Source organism: Danio rerio, chromosome 10 (assembly GCF_052040795.2).
Source record: "Danio rerio strain M-AB ecotype USA chromosome 10, GRCz13ab, whole genome shotgun sequence".
NCBI lineage: Eukaryota > Metazoa > Chordata > Actinopteri > Cypriniformes > Danionidae > Danio > Danio rerio.
Genome location: NC_141030.1, coordinates 34,596,089 through 34,618,400, shown reverse-complemented (window position 1 = coordinate 34,618,400; position 22,312 = coordinate 34,596,089). Strand labels below are relative to the sequence as shown.

The window sequence follows — 22,312 nt, the reverse complement described above, 5'->3', positions numbered from 1 at the left end:
CATCCACTTCCCTTTGTCTGTCCATCAATTCAACCGTATATTTGTCATCCATCCATCTATCCATCCATCCATCCATCCATCCATCCATCCATCTATATATCCGTTTTTTCTGTGCATCCATCCATTCATCCATCCATCTATCCATTTGTCTGTCTGTCCATCTGTCTATCCATCCGTCCCTCCATCTGTCCATCCATTCGTCCACTTTTCTTTCTGTTTGTCTGTCTATCCATCCACTTCTCTTTTTGTTTGTATGTCCATCAAATCAACTGCATTTTCATCCATCTGTCCATGTATCTGTATGTGTCTAAGCATCCTTCTATTCTGTCCGTCTGTCCATGCATCTGTCCATCCATCCACTTCTCTTTCTGTTTGTCTGACCATCAATTCAACCATATTTTTGTTATCCATCCGTCCATCCATCCATCCATCCATCCATCCATCCATCCATCCATCTATCCATCCATCCATCTATCCATTCATCCATTCGTTTTTTCTGTGCATCTATTCATCCATCCATTTGTCTGTTTACCATATATCCGTCCATCTATCTATTTATCCATCTGTCTCTCCGTCCATACATCTATCCATTTGTCCCATTCGAATGATCTGTAGTCTTTAACTGAAGAAGGGATAGGATGAGTTCCTGCATTCTTTTATTTTATTCTTTATTTCAATCATATTACTCTCTTCTCTTATCTCAGGGTCTTCAAACCTGCAAACTTTCAAACTAAATTATAAGACAAAAAATATGTAAACATAAACTAAGCTATTTATGACATTTTATTTCATTTTTTTCTAATTTCAATTGAATTTCTTCACATCCTTCAGTCTGTTGTCATAATTTGTTTAACCCAGTTCAAAATCATTTAAATCCAGGTGTTCAACTGAATCAACAAGTTTGAAAAGTGTTCTCAAATTAGTTCCTAAACACACAGCAAAACTCCACCAGCAAACCTCATAAAACCATGTGCCTCTTTCTTCACCTGCTCGAATTTCCTTGAGAATAGCTGAAAGTCAGAAGCAAAATGAAGTGGTAAAGGTAGAGGTTCATACAAGGGCAGAACGAGAATGGAGGCAGGTGGTTCTAATCTCTGGTTGGATTAAATTCACACCCAGATGGTCATGGCTGATAACATCAAAGTAGTTCTTCCTCATGAAGATAATGTCAGGCTGGAGACAGGTGAGAATATGAGAACCTCCGAGTCGTTCATCTAGCTGTCGGTGCTTTGTGGGATCGCTTGTAGAGTTGAAGCAGGTTCATCACAGAGAACTGTTCTATAATTGAGTCTGAACTCACACCTACATGTCAATTCATTGCCTTGGTGTAATTAAATAGTACTTCACAATGGAAAACGGGGCTTCTATTGTGGTCAGAAGCAAGCTGTTATTAGACAAACTATGAGTTTAAAGAAAGTCAAATTCTAGCTCATTATATTGGCTTTACTGTTGTAGAAGCCAATTCATTTTTAGAGTGAATCTGTTATTCTAGTACAATGAGAAATTGCATTAAAATGATTAGGGTATGTTAGGTTCATTAATTGTTATTGATCACTACAATGGTGACTTCAAAGGAAATGACAGCGCCAAAACAATGGAGCTAATGACTCCGCTGATTCTAAATTACAATTATTTACACGTCCCCATCATTATCAATGCAACATCGAGGTTCTAAATTCAATCAGATTGTATTGAGTGAAAATGATGATGCATATAATTAAGAAAGATACTTCAAAAGGCAATTTATTTATCAAACTCAAACCCTGTTTCTTTTGCAGCATTTTTATGTTTGAAAACTTTTTTTGTAACTAAAGTTAGCTCAACTGCATAATCATTTTAACATTTTGACATTAGAATATGTTTAGATAAGTTTTGACAATGCAGTTACTCTTCTGAAATGTACCTTCAAGGCCTGTTCTGTTTACTTAATTATTATGAGTAAAAATGACATTTTTATAACATACAGCTTAGTTTTATTACATTAAGTTTCCTCAAAATGTAACTATTTTGCCATTGAAATTTGACTGAATATCCCTTTGTGTTTTGAATGTGGTTTAGTTTTTTTTATTAGGTTGAACACTGATGCAATTTAAGGTCAGAAAGTCTTTTGGTGCATGTTCATGACGACCATTACAAAAATTATGAGAATGATGTTACATCTAAAAATACAACACTGTATTCTGCAGTGTGTCATAATAACATCAATAAATTATGCAAAATTACATACAATAATTATTTTAGCAACTATTTTGAAATAAAATACTAAGAATAAAATGTAAATTATCTGAAATAAAATGTTAACTGAAATGAAATTAAATAAATAAAAAATATATTTTTAAAAAGCACATTTTAGATGAACAGCAGTACAATGTTTAACTTAATGTTATAAAATTTTATAAAATAAAAATGTTTGTCATGTTAAGAGAGGGTAATAAAATTGCAATCGAGCAACAACATTATAACTTAACATTTTTTCACTAAACATTTTTTTAAATAAAAATGCAATATATATACCCCAACCATCATTGGGTAATGAGCAAATCGTACTAAACTGTATTAGATCATACAAATTCATACGAATTAGCCAATAAATCAAAAAGTTACTAAATGCCGTGAGATTGCGTTTGTATAGCCCTGAGTTACTTTTGGGTTGGCCATCTGTTTGTTTCTAATGCTTTTTCTCTTAATCTTACTGCAGACTGGTTAAGTAAAAAGAAAGAAAGAAGAAATGCTTGCATGTGTTTAGTGTTTTTCCTTATCACAAACACAACAGTAAACTGGTAGTGTTTGTCCTGCTTTGGCATGTTTGGGGTTATTATTGTGATATCCCGATTGCAACACAGAAATACTGGGAAATCTCTGTAGACTGATGACATTTCATGCCATTCAGCCTTCTAATCTTAAAATGTCAGCAAAATCACCTGTTTTGTCATCACTTTAGACATCATGCTAGAGAATCAATCAAATACTAGCTCTAAAGTGACGCGTGAAGTAGTAGCAGTCTCTGCTGTTCTGATGTCAGCTGCAGATGTGAATGAATGGCGGAAGAAAGTAGTTCCTTATACAAAAGGGTTTTGAGGCTCTCCGTATTTGATTTTCTTTTTTATACACATGATTATGCTGTCGAGCTGTTGTATAAATGCAATATCACACTCGTAGCAGTCATGTGGTCATAATTTCATAACTGTAACGAGGCAATTCAATTAAAACTTAGTGATAAAACAGCTGTCATAACAGTATGTATCATTATGTGGCTTATTTTGGATTTGTGGAAGCTGTAGAAATTCAAAATGTAAGTGTGTGTGTGTGTTTGTATATATATATGTATATTTATATATATATATATATATATATATATATATATATATATATATATATATATATATATATATATATATATATATATATATATATATATATATACATATTAGAGCTGGACAATATATCGTTTCTGCATAGATATTGAAAAGAGTACTTCTCATATTATCTTAATAGAATATTCTAGAATGTTTCATACTAAGTACTTTCAATGTGGAATAACACTGACACAAGTTAAATGTAACAAAATACACTGTATTAAGTAAAAGTTCAAAAAGTCATTTTATTAATTTTTTTACAGTAATTTCTAATATTTTTTATTTTTCTGGAGAAAGTTTTGTTTCTATTAAGTTGGATGGAAAAACAAAAACAAAACAACTACTAATATTTAAACTAAACAAAGATCTATATTATTAGCCAACTTTAAGATTTTTATTTATTTTTTGCTACTGGTGTTCAGTGACTTGCCTAGTTAACTTAACCTAGTATTAAACCTTTAAATTGTACATTATGTTGTATACTAGTATTTTATAAATAGCTAAATTTTTGCTAAATGTTATATCCTTTCATCATAGAAAAGACAATTATGGTAAAAAATATGATGGAAAATATTTTTATAATAATAACAATTTCAGGAGAGAGCTAAAAATTTTATCAACACTTGGAAAAGTATTTAAAAAATAATAAGAATTTTAGATGGGAGCAAAAAAAAAAAAATGTCTTTAGTTGTATGTAAGAAGCAATTACCCAATCTATTACAATAATATCTTGCGAATTCTTCAGAGCTATATAATGAAATAGATTTTCAGAAATGTGCACTTTTCCATCATTTCGCTAACAACTACATGGCAAAAGCATTGTCATGTTTGTTAAATCCACATCAGTTTGGCATTCCCGTAGTTGTAATAATTCTGTATTTGCAGTCGCCGCCATCAATAGCCTTCACTCCCATTAGGATTGAACGGTTTGCGCTCTCAATGTAATAAGTGCTTTCGACAACCTAATTAGAGGCGTTGATGAATGAAGCAGGCTTGTTTTTGGCAACCCTGCGCTGGTTTATGTGGAAGTCCGTTGGCAGAGGCGATGACAGCGGCGCATTACCTTTTTTTCGCTGCTTTCTCTCTCCAGCTTAACTTTCCATCTATCAGTGTACACCGAGCTCCGCTTTTATTGCAGGAGATATGGGACTGTTAATCATTCCCATATTCATTAAAAGCAGACACATAATCAATTGCGAGCAGCTTTGCCAAAAGACGCTGGTTCTCAGAGGAGAGGAGAGAGTCTGCAGGAAGGGGCTTGGAGATAATCAGAAGGACAAATCTTGACATACTGGGGTTTCCAGATGAATAACATGAGAATGATATACTGAGCTTGTAATTTGCCATTCGTATTCCTGACGGTGACCGTTTATCTTGCACTACACTGACATCTTCTGGCATGTGTTCTCCTTGTGTTTAAGAGCCTCTTGTCCGTCTTTGTGTTTGTGCAATTTGGGTTGATGACTTGGTTTAATGTGAGAGTTTGATTGTTTGCTATGTTGCTTATCTTGGATTTTGTGTTGGTGTAGTCGTCTTGTTAGTCAATTAGAATTGTTTTCTTTCATTTCTTTTCAATTGTTTATTGGCGTTAAATTGGTGTAAAATGTTATGTGTTGTGTCTGAATGGGGAAGTCAAAGGAGACTGGAAGTTTCAATCACAGGGTGAATTAAAAATGTGTGTTGCATTTTTAATCTCATAACTCAGATAATAAAAGTCAGAATTAAAAGCTATAGTCAGAATTGTGACACATAACCTCTAAAATGTGAAATTTAAGCTCAGTGGAAAATTTTGAAGGAAAAAAATCTGCCAATTTTTCCTCAGATTTAGAGGTTTTTAATCTAAAATTAAAAAAAAATAAAAGTATAGTTATGAAAAAAAAAAAAAAAAAAAAAAAAAAACAAGTGTTCAGCCACAGATAAACTTGTCTGTCTTTGTGTTTGTGCGAATTGGGATGATGGCTTGGTTTAATGCGCAAGTTTGATAGTTTCCTATTGTTTATTTGGATTTGTATTGCTTTATTCTTCTTGTTAGTCAACTAATATTGTTCCTTTCAAATGTTTATTTGCTAAAAAAAATATGTAGTATAGGTCTGAAGGATGAAGCAAATGAGACTGGAAGCCCATTTCTACACATGGTAAAAAAAAAAAAATGTTAAAAGGTAATTGCATTTTTTTAATCTCATGACTCAGATAATAAAAGTCAGAATTGAGCCCTATAAAGTCAAAATTGTGAGACATAAACTCCAAAATGCGAGATATAAGCTGAGGGGAAATAATAAACCCTAAAAATAAATTTTGAGGGAAAAGATTAATTGAATTTCCTACTCGATAACAACAAAACCTGACAATTTTTCCACTCAGAATTGGAGGTTTTTAATCTGAAAATTTTAAAATATAAATTATCATTCTGAAAAAAAATAATAATAATTGGGTTGATGGCTTGCTTTAATGTGCGAATTTGAAGGTTTCCTGTTGTGTTTATATTGGATTTGTATTGGTGTAATCTTGTTAGTCTATTAGAATAGTTTTCTTTTAATTCTTTATAAACGCCTATTGGTGTTTGCTAAAATGTTATGCGTTGTGTCTGAAGGGTGAGGCAAAGGAGATTGGAAGCCCATTTCCACTATATATTCCACTGATAATAAAAGTCAAAATTGAGAGCTATGAAGTTCAAAATTGTGAGACATAAACTTCAAAATGTGAGAGAAAATAATAAACCATAAAAAATATATATATATTTTGAAGAAAAAAAGTGGTTTAAATTTGCAACTACACAACAACACTACTTAACAGATTTCCTCTCAGAATTGGAGATTTTTTAATCAGAAATTTCAAAATATAAAAGTATAATTCCTAAAAAAACAAAAACAAAAACAAAAAACAAGTGTTGTTTAGTTACAGATAAATTTAAAGGAAACCTCTTGTCCATATTTGTGATTAAATTTTTTTGTGCTTGTGTTATTTGGGTTGATGGCTTGGATTATCTTGGCTTTATATTAGTGTAGTCTTCTTGTTAGTCGATTAAAATAATTTTCTTGCATTTATTTTCAAATGTTTATTGGCGTTTGCTGAAGAAATTATGTGCTAGGTCTGAAGGCAAAGATGACAAGCCCGTTTCCATTACAGAGTTAAAAAAGTAAAAAGGTTATTGCAGTTTTTTTTTTATTTTTAATCTCATAGCTCGAATAATAAAAGTCAGAATTAAGAGCTAAAATGTTATAATTGTGACACATAACCTCCAAAATGCGAGATATAAGCTGAGGGGAAATAATTAACGATGAAATATATATTTGAAGGACATAGAAGAATAGAATTTGCAAATAAACAAAAGCAAAATCTGACAATTTTTCCTCTCAGAATTGAAGTTTATTTTTTTTTAATCTCATAATTACATTATATCATAACTTTGAGATTTTTTTTACAATCTCAAAGTCAGATTTATGAGACAAACTATACAATGTAAGATAAAAGCTGAGGGGAAATAATTAACCGTCTTTTTTTTTTTTTTTTTTTAATGGTATAAAAGCTGAGCATACAGGACATAGCGTGGGACAGTGTAATTTAAGGCAGTGCTTCTTGTCCATATCTCAGTCAGGCAGTGAAGATAACTATGATCTAAAACAAACCTGATTTTAAACAGTGAGTTTATAATATCGTGACAGTTCACAGGAAGCTTCTGAGCTGGCTTATTCAAAACTAAGTCCCAGTGCAATACCCCATTGTGACAATTTCACTTACTGTACATTGTTTATAGTTAGGAGTTCATAGCGTTTTCTTATGAATCTGCCTTGGAAACCTGAAAATTTATATGAAGTTCTCACTATTTTCCTTGTGTTTGAGAGCCTCTCGTCTTTGTCTTTGTTGTGCGATTTGGGTTGATAGCTTGTTTTAATGGAAGAGTGAGAGTCTTTATATTGGAATTGTATGGCTTTAGTCTGCTTGTTAGTCAATTAGAAGATTGTGTATGCACCTAGTCCTTTCTGTGAATGAAAAAAAAAATAGATAGATAAAAGTGGATACTTTATTTTAATGGACCTTTTTAGATGTTCTGTTGATTATACTTTTCAGTTGCCTTTATATGCTAAGTACATCTCATATATAGTCTAAATATTAATATAATCAATGTGACAGTCAACAGATTGACTAAAAAGAAGGTTTGAGAGTAAAATAATAGGTCAACTTTTTTGATGGTCGGTTTGTTGAATTTAAGTTACATTGCATCTACATGCAAACTAATTCTTTTATTATTAGATTATAAGTAGACTGTTAGGTTGGGGTTTGGGTTAGTGTAAGTTGACACTTGCAAGGTTTCTTATAGTCAGTTAAATGTCTGTTGAAGGATCAGTATCGGCAGATATTAAGCAGACAGTCTACTAATACTCAAACAGACCATCAAAATAAAGTGTTACCAAATAATAAAAGTTTACTCTTAGCCATGCTCTTGTTTATGTCCTTTTTAAGTATAATATTTCATAATTTAATTGTTTGATTAGCTGACATGCAGTGGAATTAATCATCGGGTTATTAATCCTTTGTGTGTCAGTTTAAAAATAGAAAAAGTTGTTCAGGCGACAAAAATGTTTGTCAAGAATGTTCATAAAAAATAACATCTATTCCTTTTTTTCCCCCATTGATTGATATTTTATTCACATTTTACAGTAAGTTCCTCATTTTACGTATCTAAAATTCATTCACTTTCAGTATTTTAACTACTTAAATACCAGATTTCTTACATAAAGCCAGCTATTTTTGAGAAATATTGTATTTTCCATACATTAAATGTCTTGCTTTAAGAAATTAGTGTCAACAGTTTCAAAGTCTTAATTTTTGTATGGTAATAAGATAAGAGTTGTAAGAAAGTTACACTTTCCTTTTATTTTTTTTTTCATGGTAAAATCATGTCATTGTTAATAACAATAAAACATTTTAAACCTTCCCATGCTTAAACAAACAAACAAAAAAAATGAATAATAACATGCTTCATAGTGTATGCTTTATCATTAACAGATAATAAATAAATACATTATGCACAAGGGTTAAATATTATTTTGTTGCGTAATTGCATAATTTGCTGTTGTGCTGTGCTACATACCCGTTACATAACAGCTAATATATATATATATGCTTTTCTTGTAAGTGCAGCTCTGTATCAGCGCTAACATAACATATGTTAATGTATCTTCCAGAAGCCAAAACCATTTATGAAAGAGCCAAGGGGTGTAAACTGATCGGAGTAAATTGTATTTATTTTGTCTTCTAGGAAACATGTAATAATGTATGTAGCTTGTGAACAGCAGAACAAAATGAAAAACATATGATCTGTAAATAGAATAAGAAAAAATTACATATAATCTTCCACGCTAAAGTTTACACCCTTCCAGCTTTTGAATTCATTGTGTTGCCAATGCTGTCTTGTGGAGTAAACGTAAACATGTGAAATAGCTTTTTATGTACAGTTCTAAATAAATAAAATTAATTACATGACATTTGTATGAAGCCTCTTATCTTTAAATGGCAGTATTTTGCACATCATGCAGGGGGGTGTAAACTTTTAACTAGGACTGCAATTACGCTTTTGTCTGCCAGTGTGATTGATCTCATCCTCATTTTTATTTCAGCATACACTTTTCCTATCCCCTCCAAAGATTATTCGTTAAAAGCAGTTCAACAAATGTGGTAAAACTCAGTCTGCGCTTTGTTATAAAAGCTCATATTAAAGCAAAGCATCAGGTGACATTTATATTTAGACCTTCTGTCCTTGTTTTTTTTTTTTTTTATAGTCGGTGTGTTTCTCTGGCTAAAAGAGTAATATAGACGTGGCAGTGACTCAGCTTCAGGCTTTGCTTTGACCTTAACTGACACCTGCAGGCTGTGATGGAAGTCTCTTCTTTTGAAGTGTGTGTTTGTGTCAGGACTTGTGTGTCTTTCTCTCCCGATGACATTCAAATCTCATTAAATCTGAATTGTTTTCTTTAATTTCTTTTGAAATATTTCTGTTTATTTTCTGTTTGCTAAAAATGTGATGTGTTATGTCTGAAGGGTGAGGCGAAGGGGACCAGAAGCTCATTTCTGCCACAGGATTTAAAAATATATTTAGAAAAAAAGGGAATTGCATCTTTCTTTTCAGTCTCACATCTCAGAGAATAAAAGTCAGAGTTTAGAGTTATGAACTCAGAATTGTGAGTCAATCCATACCAAATGTGAGATATAAACTCAGAAAATAAGTCAGATTGCGAACTGCTAACTCGGTATGCATTAAAAATGCAATAATAATGTGCTTTGGTAAGCGGAAATAGCTTTGTGGTTAGTGCGTCGACACATGACATTGAGGTGTTCACGGTGACCTGAGTTCGATTCCCAGATCGAGGTCCTTTGCTGACCCTTCCTCTATTTTTTTCCCCATATTTTCCTGTCTCTAAATCTCCACTGTCATATCACAATAAAGGTGGAAACCCCTAAAACTAAATTCTATATAAAAAAAAAAATAATAAAAATAATAATAATGTGCTTCTAACAATTCTGTCCATTTTCCTTTCAAAATTGAATGTTTAGAATTGATTTATTAGGATATAAATGTCTAATTCTAACAAAAAAAAGAGACATAAAGTGGTCCCTCATCATAACGCGGGTCACCTTTTGAGGTCTTGCAGTTTCGCAGATTTTTTAATGCAATTTTAAATGCGCTTTTTTTTGTAGTGCATTGTGTTCCGCGACCTGATTAATGCATTGTGTTTTTCGTCCTCAGTAGTACATTATGTTCTGTGTCCTGATTGGCTGTAGACCGTTGTCAATCATGCCGTGTCTCCAGTACAGTACAGAATCCGTTCAGCTTGCCAAATTTACATGAATCTTCAATCGCTAGCAGTGTGACTCTAAACTGCTGTACGGTATGTTTGTAAGTTTTCTCCTCAACAAACCTTATACCGTTAACAAAACATTCTGCACCTTCAAAGGCACCAGCGGAAGCACCCAAAAAGCATAAGAAGATGCTAACCATCGCACAAAAAGTTGAACTTCTGGACATGCTAAAGGAAGGTAGAAGTTATGCGAGTGTTTAAACAAGAGGGAAATTGTGAAAATATAAATGCCTATCTGAGAGAATAGTGTAGTGAGGGGTTTTACAGCCTTAAAACATCTATAATAATTGTGAAAAAAATAAAGCTGACCACTTTGCGGATTTCACCTATTGCAAGCTATTTTTACAATGTATCTACCGTGATTAATGAGGGGCCAATCTCAGAATGCAAACTCACAATCTTTTCTGTCCTTATTTGCATAATTTAGACTATTTTGAACCATTATGAGTTTAAGCTTTTATTAATCTTGAGAATATAGAGCAGGGAAGTAAGTGTCGAACAAATCACCATTTTTCTCAGAAAACATATTTCTAAAGGTGCTGTTGATGTGGAATTTTCCTCGGATTTTGGTAACATAAATAAATCCATATATGCAAAGGAAACAAATTAAATTAGTTTACAAATTATGTTATGTGTAATAAAATTAAACAACACAGGGAAAAAGTATTGAACACGTGAAGAAAGTGGGGTGTAGAAAGGCAGTGAAAGCCCAGACAGCAGCTGAAAGCTCTCAGTAGTTATTCAGCAACCCTCTGCCCTTCCACATAGTAAATTAATATTAGCTGCTTCAGTCCAACTTCTACAATAGCACGATGATGAAGATGAAACCAGAGGGGCCATTTCAGCAAGACAATGATTCAAAACACAGCAAAGGAAACTCTCAGATGCTTTCAAAGAAAGAAAATTAGGCTGTAGAATGGCTTGAATAAAATTTAAATTAAATTTAAATGACTTGAATTAAATAGAAAATACTTATTAAAGATCCGATTTGATAGACGAGATCCACAGAACCATTAAGATGTTTATACTCTGTTGAAGTCTGCCTATGAGAGCTGTCTTTCAACAAAGCTGCCATCACTAAAACAGTCTTTTATATAAAGTATGTTTCAGTAGTTCAGTACTTTTTCCTTGTGTTATTTCATTGTTATTAGACACAGCTCCTTTTTCAGATTTTTTTTTTGTTTGTTTTGTTTTATTTTAATGTTTGTACTGTTTGGTTTTTACTAAAATCTGGTTCAATTCAATGTCAACAGCTCCTTTAGAAATATTATTCACAGAAAAAAAAAAACAAAATAGGACATGTTCATGACTTACTTTTCCCGCTGTATCTGCAGTTCTGACTTCCTTTCGAGAGTTGTGTGTTTCTAACATGAATTTCATGTTTATAGAGTTTCTTGCAGATCTGAAGTTTTTTCTCAAAACTGGTTAAAAGTCGAAAATAAAGACACAGTTTCACAAGAGTCACAGTTTATAGACAAATGGTGAAAATTTGAGATATAATGTTTGAACGGGGGGAAAAATGGTTTGAAACTTGGAATTTTGAGCTACTTCTCTGACTTTTTAAAAAAATATATTTTTGCCAATCTGTGTTAATCACAGTTATGATTACATATTAATATGAACTAGACAATCGTTTGATTAGAAATTGCAAGAAGAATCACAATTCAAAGAAGAACCATCTTCAGTTGCTTAAAACTTACAAAGTCACAATAAGGTTTAATTCAAGTAATCAATTAAAAAATCTTATTTATTTATTCTGTGGTGCAAACAAGCTTTCCTGGGAGACATTTTCAAAAACAGCATAAAATGATGAAAAAAGGAGTAGAAAAAATATGCAATATTTTGAAAGGTTATTTTTACAGGTCATTGCTGCTGGATTCAAACTTGTCTCGGCTAACAGACACTTGGATTTTGTCTGGCTTTATTTATTTATTACAGTGATAAAACTGACTACAAGCGACAGGTAAAATGAACCCATCAATCACAGACTGAGAAAGGGTCAAGAAAACTCACATTTTTTATTTGACTATAAAGGCTCTTTGTTTTGGACACTCAGGTCACCAAATCACGTCCGCTGTCCTCTTTTTATAATATATCAACTTGGAAGGTCATAGCTTAAATGACGATAGACTAATTATGGATAATCCTTTAAATCGATATACATTATAGATGGTCGATTAAACTTTGATACCAGATGTGAGAGAAAAATAAAGCGAGCTTACTTAAGTTTATTATAACTTTTCAGTACTATTCGTGGAGAAACAGAACAGGTTTCTATGCAAAGAAACCTAATAAAAATTCAAAGTGAGCGACATACAGCGCATAAATGTACTGGGCTGTGTCCATCATAGACTACATTACTAGATCATTAATTATCTAAAATGCATTGGTATATTACTCAACTGGTACATTTAGGCTGGCTCATGAACATGCAATAAATAAATGTTAAAGGTCCCGTTAAGTGCTTTGAAATGTGCATTTTTATTTGATGTAATTCGACGTCATCTCAACTGAAAAAAAAATTTGAGAGGGCGGGACATTGTGTATCTCCTCCCAATCAAATGAGAAGCTTCTTGCAGGGGGCAGGGCATGTTAGATACTAGAGAGCATTTGATTGGTCACGATTTGATGAGAAACTGAAGTATGAGGTAACATGAAGATATTTTGTATAGGGCTTTTTAACAGTAATTATTGTTTCAAAGCAGCTTTACAAAAGGTGCACGTTATTGCATTATAATCAAATTAAGTTAAAGTTACAATCAAATATAAGTTATTTTATACTTACATAGTTAACCTGCATGTAGATTATGTCTATGTGTACATGTTTAATTGAGTGTATTAAGAGTATGTGTTGTCCTCAAAGTTCTTGATGGTTGGCATCGTCTCATTGATTTATTTAGGCTGAAGTGACAAAGTTTACATGTTTATATATGTTTTATATATTCTAAATGCAAAGTTTGTCATTGTTTTGGTGCACATTAGCTTATAGATATCCCAAAAACAAACAATACTGATACTGACATCCAAAGAACTTTATTTTAATTCCATGAGATTATGCCTTATGGCATAAAAGTTCCTGGGCCGCTTTCACACCTGTAGATATATTGTTTTGTTTCTAAGAAGGGATTAAAGTTGTTACAATGTTGCTTTTTGTTTTTAGTGTGGTTTGTTTTCAACTGGCAGCATTTCTAAACAGACCAAAATAGTTAAAACAAGTCCTGTGCAAGTAAACTCTCCTCACGTTGGTCAGATGTTCATTGTTAATTTTCTGGAAGTCTGCTCAGCTGTCATAGGCTGTTGTTTTAATTTACGACGATGAGCAATAAGACTTTATAAGTCAAAAGGTGTGGTTCACCAGACTTTTTCATAGGCTAATTTCAGTTGTAAAAATTGATCTATTGAATCTGTCTATTGCTCGTCATTTTTTTTTTTTTGTAATATTTAGTCAACCTAAAACATAAACGTCATTCATTCTACTCTTTTTGCAACATCTGGCTTTAATTAGCTTTTTTTTTTGTTCACACAAATACTTAAAGCAAAATAAAAATAAAAATTATGTACGCATCCTTAATTTGACTTCAACCTGTTTGGGTTTTTTTTTGTTCTGTTGAACAGACAAAAAGATATTGTGAAGAAACTGTAAACCTATAACCATTGACTTCTGTGGTATTTATTTATTCTAATATATGGAAGTCGGTGGTTTAAACTTTCCTCAAATATATTCTTTTGTGTAAAGAAAAACTTTAAAGTTTGTTTAAAGAAACTCCTAAAGGTCTGGAACCAATTGAGTGTGAGTAGATAGTGATTAAAGATTAGGTAAGTTTATTTATATAGCACATTTCATACACCGTTAATTCAAAGTGCTTTACATAAACATGAATAAAATAGACAAGTATAAGAAAACGAAACAAAGAATAACAGTGATTAAAAACAGATTAAAATGTTTTAAAACATGTTTTAAAAAAAATGAAAAAAGAAAAGAAAGACATAATAGTGAAATCTGTGGGACGTAGCACAGTGCTCGTTCAGTAAAGGCAAAGCTAAACATATGTGTTTTCAGTCTTGATTTGAATGTGCCTAATGTTGGAGCACATCTGATCTTTTTTTGGAAGCTGATTCCAGGAGTAGGGGGCATAGTAGCTGAAGGCCGATTCCCCCTGCTTTGACTAAACTTGACTGAATTTCTAATTTACTTGATCCTACTGACCTGAGTGATCTGTTGGTGATCTGCTAGGCCATTTAGTAATTTATAGACAAGCAATAATACTTTAAAATCTATCCTGAAGTAACTGAGAGCCAGTGTAAAGACCTAAGGATAGCTGTGATGTGCTCTGATTTCCTGGTTGTGGTCAAAATCCTGGTCAACAGCTTTCTGGATGAGTTGCAACTGTCTGACTGAGGTCCCATTTACACTAATGCATTTTAGTTTGAAAATGCATAAGTTTTGCTATGGTTACGCCATCCGTCCACACTACGCCAGAATTTTCGATCCCCGAAAACGGATCGTTTTGAAAACGCTGGAGAGGCTGTTTTCATTCTAAAAAGCTGCTGCTCCATCTCAGTGTGGATGGGGGAAAACGGAGACATCTGAAAATGAAGGCGGGGCAGTAGACATTTGCATGTCTGATTGAGGGTTTTGCACAATATTAAGTATCCTACACACACAGTTCAGTCCTGCATCCTCTCCGTGGATTCAGTTCAGAAGTTCAGAAGTTGCACTGTCTTAACAATAAAATGAAAACATTATGTGAGGAACTGTTGATTTTCATTTTCATATTAGCAACTTAACAGACGTCAAAAATGTTGAGGCATCGTGTAGCTGCTTAATATGAGCGTCATCTTCATGCATATTTATAACAAAACGGAGCCTATAACATTACTGCCTCCTTTCGTACATAGCCTCTTTTACACTGATTTTCAGTTTTAATAATCAATAATGTCCATTTTAAAAGTATAACATACAATAAGTTTATACAATAGAGAAAAAAAAAGGCAGGCAATCAGCCAATTGTGCAGAATCGGTGTCCGGGGTTACATTAATTAAAATATTAACCTAATTCATACTTGCGCTTAGCCAAAACACGTTAACTGAGAACAAGTAATAGATTCAACAGACCAAAGTTGGGGAATATGTTGTTAGATATAGACAAAAAGATGAGTTATATATCATGTTTAACAAATATAGATCCAACGGGAGATCCTTGATGAACTCCCCGACTTGCACAGCTCTCATATGGGTATGTGCTTAAAGCACGCTGCAGTGCATGCCAGAGTGTGTATGTCTGTGTGTGTGTATGGTCACATGATGTGCGTTTTCTCCATTTTAATCTGGATGGAGAGCTGTTCAGAAACGCTGGGTGAAACGCTAGTGTGGACGCGGATCGTTTTCATTTTAAAACGCCGTTTTTAAACTAAGACGCACTAGTGTAAACGGGGCCTGAGTTTTTAGGGAGGCCAGTGAGGAGTCCATTACAGAAATCCACCCTGCTGGTGATAAAAACATGAACAAGCTTCTCACTGGAAACAAAGCATCTAATTCATGCAATGTTTTTGAGATGATATTCAAAAAATATATCCGGCACATGCCCTTTGGACGGTCTCTGCACGGGCCTGTTTCTGGAGACCGATTGGCTGGCTGCCCGGTCGATCGTTCAGCCAGTCAGTCGGAAGGACGGTCGCTCCACAGCGGCCTCCGGCGGCTTTTCACGCGAGAACAGTGCGGGCGCGAATGACGCGCGCTCCCGAGAGGCGTTCGAGACGCGAAAAAGCGTGCACAGCGGCCTCTCGCGGATCCGCGAAAACAAAAACTGCTTGAGTACGTCACTTCCAGGACATATTTCGCAGTCTGCAGAAACGTCCGTGGGGCTACGTTTCCACAATGAGCCCGGGTTGGCTCATTTAGGTACTTAATTAGATCTGAATGTACATTTTTGGGTAAAACTTTAATTCCACATTTGGTTCCCAGCATTAGTGAATAGTCAGTTTGTTGAAACAGACATGCCTAATATAAACATACACTATAAGATACAGGCTTATGTCTGGTTTAAGAAGCAGAAGTTCCTTCTCTGTAAGCGTCCTGACTGTGGAGGAAGCCTGAACTCTGACACCTCTTCAGATGTTTTTGGCTGTGATTCCTCCTTCCCAGAGGTTTAGCGTCTGTGTCAGGCTGATCCTCCAGTGCCGGCGGATGTAAACCCCACTGCGCACTGCAAGAGCCGAGAAGAACAGACTCTGTTCCTCAAACTTTCTTCTAGCTGGCATGTTACTCTGTGTCACTTACAGCCCGAGGCTTGTTCTGAAGGCAGTGGAGGCTTAGAGCTTTCAGACAGAACAGGTAGATGTTGTATTTCACAGGAATGCATGTCATTTCAACACCTTTATTTTTATTTATTTAGTTTCTCTGGTTTCGTTGTAAGTTAATGACAAATAATTTGCTTATTATACAGTATTTGAACTTGTAAGATAAGACATTTAAAGTAGTTTGCACCTGACGTTTAAAGTACTTCAGAATTTATGTTTAATAAATTCAGAATTTATGTTTAATTCAGAATGTAACAGGTATAATAAATTATTGTGTTAGTTATTATTTTTAAACCTGTTTTGATGATGCATACTGTACATAATACTACATGTGCAACAAATAAATATTTGCTTTAAAGTTTATAATTTAATTAATTTATTATGTATAATGTAAAATGCAAAGCTGAAGACACAATTATTAGCCCTGTTGTAAAATTTCAAATATTTTAAAAATATTTGGCAAGTGTTGTTTAATTGGGGAGTTTTATTCAACACGTTTTTAAACATACAAGTTTTAACATCCATCCATCCATTCGTCTGTCAATCCATCCATTCTATTATTGCATCCATCCATCCGTTCATCTGTCCGTCTAATTATTGCCTCTATTCGTCCATCCAATTATTCCATCCATCCGTCCATTCGTCTTTCAATCCATCCATTCTACTATTGCATCCATCTGTCCTTTCATCCATCCATCCATCCAATTATAGCATCCACCCATCCATCATCAATCCAACTGTTGCATCCATCCGTCCATCCATCTTTTAATTCTTCTATTATTGCATCTACCTGTCCATCTGTCCATTCTATTATTCCATTTGTCGATTCTATTATTTCATCCATCCATTCGTCTATTCTATTATTCCTTCGTCTATTCTTTAATTCCACCTGTCCATCCGTTCATTCTATTATTTCATCCATCTATTCTATTATTCAACCTGTCTATTCTTTTTTTTTCCCATTTGTCTATTCTATGATTCCATCCATCTATTCTATTATTCAATCCATTCATTCCTTAAGGTCATCCATCAATCCGTCCATTTTATTATTCCATCCGTCCATTCTATTATTCCATCCATCCGTCCAACCATTTTATTATTCCATCTGTTCATCTGTCCATTCTATTACTCCATCCATCCATTCTAGTATTCCATTTGTCCATTTTATAATTCCACCCGTCCATGCTATTATCCATCCATCCAAAATATAATAAGGAATACTGTGAAAATCTCTTTGCTCTTTTAAACATCATTTGGGAAATATTTCTCCCAAAAAATTTGGCAGGACTAATAATTTTGTCTTTGATGGTATAATTTATTAAAATGAATTATTAAAAAACATTTTTTTTTCACATTTTAAAGAATGATTTATACATTTTACATCTAATGGTTTAAAATTGATAATATGAATATAATAAACACCAATAAATGATATAGGGAAAAGAGCAATAGTTACAATACAGCAAATGTCACATTACTACTAGCCTAATTGAACTTTCTCCTAACTCATACATTATAATAAACAATACATTATTTATAATACATTTGTTCATACATTTCTATCATAACTCATACATTATAATAAGCAGTGCATTAGTTATAACTCATTTATTAAAATACAAGTGTATAACATAGTATTTACATATAAATATAAACCGGCAAAATAATAACAAAAAAGCATGGCAAATGATTGTAATAAATGATAAGAATTTATGTTATGCATATAATTATTTACACCTGTAAAATGTATGAATATGCTTATTATGCATATTTTATACCATTACATAATTTTATGGATTTTATTTGTTTGTTGTTTGTTTGTTTGCTTGCTTTCTTTATGTAGCACATTCAAAAACAACAAATGTTGACCAAAGTGCTTTACAAAACAACCAACACACAAAATCCATTCTTGTATTGTAATCTATACTTTAAATTAGTCATGCTTATTAAATAATACATTCATATCAGTAATATAATAATTAATGCTTTATGTAATACTTTTACATTGTATTTTTGCATCTTACATTGTACTTTTGCATCTTAGTGGAGGTTTTGTTTTTTAAAATTGCTATTATAAAAAGTTATAATGCTTCCTTATTCTCTCACTTGTGTTGTCATGTATTGCACTAGGCTGTATTATCTTTAGCACTTTTCAGCATAGCAGTTCATTCCACCCAGTAACAAATAACAAGCCTCCCTGCGGCTGAAAACCCCCAAAAAAGAAGTCCCGAGCCGCCTCGCCATCCAGCGCAGAGTGCAACAGCTGTGTTGTGTCGCTTCTGCGCTGCTATTTTGATTTCTGTCCCCATTTCCTCTTTATCACACTTTGATAAGGTCACCCCACGCTGTCACCCGCTTTAACAAACTCCATTTACTTTCCACTGCAATGCTATTATCTCTATAAGATGTTGTCTGACAGACAGTAAACCTGCACAGAGAAACTCATCATTTTGCTGTTTGGGAATCAAACCTTCCTCGTTCATGTTGCTGTTTTGTCCTCTTAACTCTGAAAATGGTCAATTTTAGATGCCTTCTTGAGATTTGTAATCTGCCATGTTTGCCGTGCAGGCTGAATGAGAACACGAGTGCATGGTTAACTACTTCTGAATGCTAGATCTCAAGAAAGACTTGTGTTTGTGTATGTGAGTGTGTGAAGTTATATTATTAGTTCTGCGGCACCTCATTACTATCACAGATTTTGTTATTGTTGTTATTGTGCTCCTCTGTGATAACATACAATTTAATGGCTAAATCAATGTTGTTCTACGCTGTAATGTTCCAATGCATTTTGGAGACCCTTCTCCACCCTAGCTCCACCCCAGCTCCACCTCTGTTTAGATCTGCTACAAGGGTTATATGCATATTATGTTTGCAGCCCAGTGTACTATATTCTCAGACTGCATGTCTATGAATATCCTCTCAGTAGCAAGTGTCGGTTCTTGCTCTATCATAGTAAACAAAGCAGCAGCAGCAGTGTAGCAGATCTATTCCACCAAGACCAAACACATTAACATTGCCAAATACATATTCATTACCACACTAAATCTCTCTGAGAGTTGTCATGACAGAAAATAAACATATACAGATGAAAAAAAGCCTGTGTTGGTGTTTCATAAACCTTATAAATTGAAATAATGACTTTGAAAATAAAACTAAATATTAATTATAATATTCTTACCTGTAATCCATAGCCCCTGTATGTTTATTTTATTTTATTTTATTTTTTTTGTTTTATTTTATTTTTTTCAAATTTAATTTATTTACATTTTATGAAAAATATATTTTATTTTGTTTTATTTAATTTAATTTTAATCTTTAAATGTAATTTTATTTACTTCATTTTTTTATTTAATTACATTTTATTTTAATATAAATATTTTATTTTATTTTGTTTTGTGTTTAAGTCTAAAAGTCATTTATTACAGCAATACCAACATGTACTGAATGCTCTTTAGAGAGAAAAAGAAATCCAAATATATATATATATATAAAAAAAAGATAACTGGTAAAAAAAAACATATTTGATAATCAAAATCGGAATCACTAAAATTAAATGATATTCAACCCTAGTGCTCGACAGCAAAAAGAAAGTTAAAAAAAAATAATAAAAAAATTGGAACAAGTGCATAGTCAATAACCGGTGAGAACATTTTCATTTTTGCGTGACTATCCATTCATTTTATATATATATATATTTATTATTATTTTTTTAAAAAAATTTTTTTCAGAGAACCTTGTCATTATCACATTTGATTATGGCATGCAGCATTTTTGCTCTATTGAAACAGAACTCAATGATTTACCAGAAAGAAATGTCAGCGGCAAGAAAAGCAGCAGCAATTTCAATCAAGCCACCTATGGTTAGCCAATTGTCACACACTGTATTTTTGGAATTTTTCCCTATTCATTTAGGACGCAGGAACGGTGCTGTGCAAATCATTGGCTGTTGTTTATATGCCGTTGTGTTCCTCCCAGACTGGGGCATGTTTGTACACAAAGTATTATTGTGTACAGAGGTGTGCAAAAGTAAACATTACACTGCCACTTTCCAAGGCAAAGAGCAATCTCATTAAATCTCAAACGCACAGACCTCTTATCCAAGAATCCATCGCCATTCCTTCACCCGATCGCCGGAGCGTGAATATGGTTTAACGGTGTGTTAATGTGTGGAGGTGTGTGGGGAATCATTACAGCCTACAGGTCTTTGACCAGGTTTAGTATAATGCCATGTAAATCAGCAACTGTGGGATTGGCAGACAGTGCTGTTAATGGGGAGTTAAGCTTCATCCCTTCATTCATCTTTCCATAATGGAGAAGCAGAATGGAGGAATTGGTAATAGTTATAAGAAATAGTTGTTGATCCCTTGCCTATTTTGCAGTAATAATAATAATAATAATAATAATAATAATAATAATAATAATAATAATAATAATAATATTAATAATGATGATGATGATGATGATGATGATGATAAAAATATTTATAATTATAAATATTATTATTATTATTATTATTATTATTATTATTATTATTATTATATTTCTGTTTTTTTGGTTTCTGTAGTTTGTCGTTGTTTGTTTTTTTATTGATTTCTATCCTATTTTTTTATCGACTGTATCTAATGTAAGTTGTTTTAGTTTATATTCAAACTAAAAGAAAGTGAGACTAAAACAAACATTTTATGAATTACCAATTATTTTGAAACATTAAGTTTTCAGGAAGAAGCTGAGAAGATATTGCTTTGACCTTATTATTAAACTGACAAATTAATTTGATTGTTAACTGTCATTTGTATGTGATTCAAACTGCAACAGATTTAATGCCTGTGTAAACATGTTATAATGGAATTCATAAAGGCATTGACATGACATTGTGAATAATTTAAAATACAAAAATTTATACATACAGTATATAAAAATAATACATACTTGCTTATTTGTGTATTATTATTTATTATTTATGTATTCTCTTATTTCTAACTGAGATTTTTGTCAGCATTGACTACATTGAGTAATTCTATTTATTTATATGTTGGTTTGTTTTTGTTTGTTGTTTTAGTTTATTTATTTATTTGGTTTGTTCATTTGTTTGTTTGTTTATAGTGCATTTAGTTCATTTATAGTAGATTATGGCTTGTTTGTTTATAGTACTTTGTTATATCATTTACACAATATTTCCCCCTAATTATATCACAAATTGATGCTTTGAAATTGTATTTCATTTTTAAATATTAGTTATTGTCTTTTAATAAAACATTGTGTATTATGCAAACATATCAAACCAACAAACAAATATTTATTTCCGCTAGCTCACCAAGTGTCTCCCTTTCTTTGCAGTTTGATTTACATTAACATAACTAAATCTAAAATAAATAAAATATCAATAATTTTACACAAAATCAATCAAACAAAAAGACAGACATATAAAAACTGAAAGATAAAAGGATTACTAAACTTTAAGTTGGGAATTAAAAATGTTGTTGTTGTTGTTGTAGTATTAGTTGTTGTAGTTGTAGTAATAGCTGTAGTAGTACCAGTAGTATTTGTTAGTTGCAATTATAGTAGTTGTTTTAGTTGGTATAGTAGTAGTAGCAGTAGTCGTTATTGTTATTGTTGTAGTTGTAGTTGCAGTAGTAGTTGTAGTATTTGTTGTTGCAATAGTAGTAGTAGTAGAAGTTGTTGTAGTTGTAGAAGTAGTAGTTTTAGTAGTAGTTGCAGTGGTAGTTGTAGTAGTAGTTGTTGTTGTTGTTCTAGTAGTAGTGGTAGTAGTTGTAAATGTTGTTGTAGTTGCAGTAGTAG

The 22,312-nt window shown here is 32.7% G+C and overlaps 2 protein-coding genes across 4 annotated transcripts in view; one reads left to right on the top strand and one right to left on the bottom strand.

Moving 5' to 3' along the window:
• The window catches only part of opcml (opioid binding protein/cell adhesion molecule-like), a 375,490-nt gene that overhangs the window by 109,315 nt on the left and 243,863 nt on the right, over nucleotides 1-22,312 (top strand). The gene's annotated exons all lie outside the window — the stretch shown is intronic.
• The window catches only part of LOC147842129 (uncharacterized), a 183,112-nt gene that overhangs the window by 56,864 nt on the left and 103,936 nt on the right, over nucleotides 1-22,312 (bottom strand). The gene's annotated exons all lie outside the window — the stretch shown is intronic.